General features: G+C 35.4%; 1 pseudogene; it reads left to right on the top strand.

Annotated features, from left to right (window-relative positions):
* Positions 1-2,101: 2,101 nt before the first annotated feature.
* Positions 2,102-3,671, top strand: LOC137717105 (flavonol synthase/flavanone 3-hydroxylase-like; annotated as a pseudogene).
* The last annotated feature ends 213 nt before the right edge of the window (positions 3,672-3,884 follow it).

A 3,884-nucleotide genomic window follows, 5' to 3' on the forward strand; every position in this document is an offset into this window, starting at 1 on the left:
AGCTTACCTTCGTGGCCCATGCCGCTGCACCCAGATGTCGGCCCGTATCGAGACACTGCCGCAATAAGCAACCCCATGACAACAGCCATGCCATGGCTCCTTAACTCTTTTTTGACACATTCTCGACCCCTCGTTAAGCCAAATTTCAAGCCCCAAGGCTCCCAAAAATTAAGAAGACAAGGAAAATTAAATTTTTCTTACCTTGGTGCAGCATGAAGATGAAGAAAGCAACGAAAGACGGTCCTTTGCATGGGAAAGTGTAGAAGATTGCTAGGGGAGGGGGAACAAATATCATCTAGCTTTCTCTCTCTTGTAGGGTAGAATAAATTGCTCTCTGAAGTTGATTTGATCATCTATTTAAGGTAGACTTAAATAGACTTTAGAAGTAATTTATTTCCCTTTCCTAGAAGGATCTAATTTTCAATTAATAAGGAAATCTTCATCAAAATAGGAAACAATATTATGTTTCCTAAACCAAGGGAAGATCTTTACACCTACTGCCCTTTCCTGCCAGCAACCCAGCAGGTGTGGGGGAATTTGTGGAGTACAAAATAATCAAGAAAATTACGGAGGTGGCACGTGGACTTTTGGATAAAAAGTACAAAATTATCCTCAAGGCACGCCGGGATTCCCACGCGCATGCAATGGACAATAATGACTGAATCAAGGAAGAGTCAAAGGTGATCAAAATGGTATTTATTCAAATCCCTCTAATCACTCCTCATCAAATCCCCACTCAAAAGGTAACTGCCAATTATCCTAGTTAAATTAGGATTGATTGCCAAGTTAATTGCAAGATATTATTTCACATAATATCTTGCAATTAAACTCATAATTCTACCAATAATCGCCAATCCCTATTTCTCCAAAGTGGGCCAGCCACACCCTTATATATAGCCTTATTCTCCCACTAAAATGCTAATTCATTCTATCCCCAAAAATTCCTAATCACTTTCTCCCTCAAATTCTAAATAAGAAGCCGGAGGAAATTTGCATCCACAATCTAGCTTTAGAGTTTTAGGTTATATTAGGAATGTTGATTAAGATAGTTTTGATTTTCTTTCCTTTTAAAGAGAAGGCACCTATATTTGACCTCTAAATAAAATAAAATAAAATAAAAAAGAAAAGAAAAGAAGGAGGCAGCACCCATAAAAATAAGGGGCTTTTAGATCCAGGTCAAAAAACATAGATGGTTTTTAGGAGTGAGTCCAATTACCTAATTATATGTATTTATTTTTTTAATGCTCATTTTATATTTTCTAAAAATATTAAAAATCAATTAAAATCTTCTAATATTATGAGTTTTCAACCCCAAAAAATATAATTAATATCTTATAACAAAAAAAAAAAAATATTGATATAAATCTATCTGCAAATCATTCTACCCTAACTCAAGTAACCAATATATGAATGTATATCATACCTATAACTAAGATATGAAACTTAACTAAAAGGTATAAAAAACATAATATATCTACAAGCAAGACACATGAATCTTACTTGATTATAAAAAAGAATCTGTAATATAGGTAGATAAATATAATTAACCTGTGATATAGGTTGATTATAAAAATAGAAAATAAAATCTGTAAATGGGACTTAAAATAGGATAAAGAACAAGAAAGAACAAAAATAAATAAATAATCAAAGAGATAATTAGGAAGAAATTTGATTCTTATAAGAAATCTTATCATTTAAGAGATAATTATTGATAATAAAATAATAAGATTTAAGGAATTGGACTTATTTTAATAAATTGGACTATTCCTACTATTGGCTCAAAAAATTGGATCTATATCAAGCTTCCCCTAAAAATAACATCATTTATATTTTTATTTGACCGTGTGAAAGGGGGTAGTGTCTAATTATGCTAGTGAAAGGCAATGAGCCACGTCCCCCACCCGCCCCGCCCGAATCATGCATTTACCACCTTTCTGAAATTCTGCTTGAGAGGTTTGTTGCCATAATTCGCGCTTCGTGGCAAGCTTATGACTTTGTGATCCTGAGAAAAAAAACACCAAAAAAAAAAAAAAAAAAAAAAAAAAAAAAAAAAAAAAAAAAAAACAACAACGGCTTTCAAATTTGTAATTTGTTCAGGCAATCCATCGAAATATATACAAAAATGCATCCGCAGGTTGAGAGAGTGCAAGACATTGCTTCAATATCCAAGGACGAAATCCCGGAGGAGTTCATTAGGTCAGAGAACGGGCAACCAGGAATCACGACTGTTCATGGGAAAACATTGGAGTGCCCTACCATTGATTTTAGCATCCAGGACGAGAAAAGAACCTCAACCAAATCATCGAGGCGAGCCGTGAGTGGGGCATGTACCAGATTGTGAACCATGACATTCCCAATGAGGCCGTAAAAAAGTTGCAAGAAGTGGGGAGGACATTTTTTGAGCTTCCACAAGAGGAAAAAGAGGTTTATGCTAAGCCTCCAGATTCCAAGTCCGTGGAAGGTAACGGGACACAGCTTCAGAAGGAATTGGAAGGTAACAAAGGGTGAGTGGACCATTTGTTTCATAGGGTTTGGCGTCCTTCTGCCATTAACTACCAGTTCTGGCCTAAATTTAAGCAATATTTTAAGCAATGATATTGCATGCTAGGTTTTCTATTTTTATTAAGAAAACGGACGGCATTCAGTTGATGAGTTAAATGAATAAGTATAAAGAAGAATAGGGTGACATGCTACAATGATCTATTTTTAACAAAGGATAATATCTACACTAAGGGGGTGGGGGAGTGGGTTAAGCCTTAAAATGGGCTTGTCACAATAATGTGATTCAGATTTTCCTTTAGCGAGAATCGAATTTAAGACCGCTCACTTACAAATGAAGAGGAATACCACTACCATAGTATTAAGTGGCATTACAATGATCTATTACGTCAAAGTATTAACTATAATTTTTATTTTTATTATAATATAATACACAACGATATTAAATTTTGAGTGATAAATTACAATGTAGGGTTTAGGATACCTACACATGGTCGCATTTATAAATCACATAATTAATTGACTCAGCCAAAACATAAATTTCTCCGTCATATGGACCACAAATAAGGCCCCACTCTAACATTACTGCCATTAAAATATGATAGTACGCAGCCAATCACTCCTCTTTGACATTCTATATATTTCTCATACCACCAATTTTATCATAATTTTAGTCTCTTTATTAACGTTTATCCCATAAATTTAAGCAATATGGCTCCATAGCTTGTATGACTAATTTAAAAGATTAGTTTTACAAAAGGGCACTAATGTGAATTAGAAATAGCTGTCTTAATCAATTTTGATGGGTGTAGGGAGGCCAATAAGGAGTATGCAAATCATCTCCACAAGGTGGTGGACAAGTTGTTCCAGATGCTATCTTTAGGGTTGCGCCTTGAAGAACACGAGTTAAAGAAGGCTGCTGGTGGCGATGACTTGGTTTACCTTCTGAAAATTAATTATTACCCACATGTCCCCGCCATGACCTTGCTCTTTGGGTGGTGGCTCACACTAACATGTCAGCACTCACCATTCTTGTTCCCAATGATGTTCAAGGCCTCCAAGCATGCAGAGATGGGGATTGGTAGGATGTTACGTACATCCCTAATGCCCTTGTTATCCACATTGGTGATCAGATGGAGGTATACATTTCTAGCTTGCCCATCTCTCTCTGATTAAATATTTACCGAAGAAAATTCATCCTGCTTGAGATTTTTATGTGTTATGTTTCCCAACATTCTATAAATGATGATGCATACTTGTGCAAACAATCTACTTAGGTAATGTATTTGTTAAACCTACTTGTCATCAACATTACTGCAAAGTACCACGTGTTATGTCGCTGGACAACAACAGAACCAAATTGAAGGGTTAGATTCGTGTTACTT

Source organism: Pyrus communis, chromosome 15 (assembly GCF_963583255.1).
Source record: "Pyrus communis chromosome 15, drPyrComm1.1, whole genome shotgun sequence".
In the NCBI taxonomy this organism is placed as follows: domain Eukaryota; kingdom Viridiplantae; phylum Streptophyta; class Magnoliopsida; order Rosales; family Rosaceae; genus Pyrus; species Pyrus communis.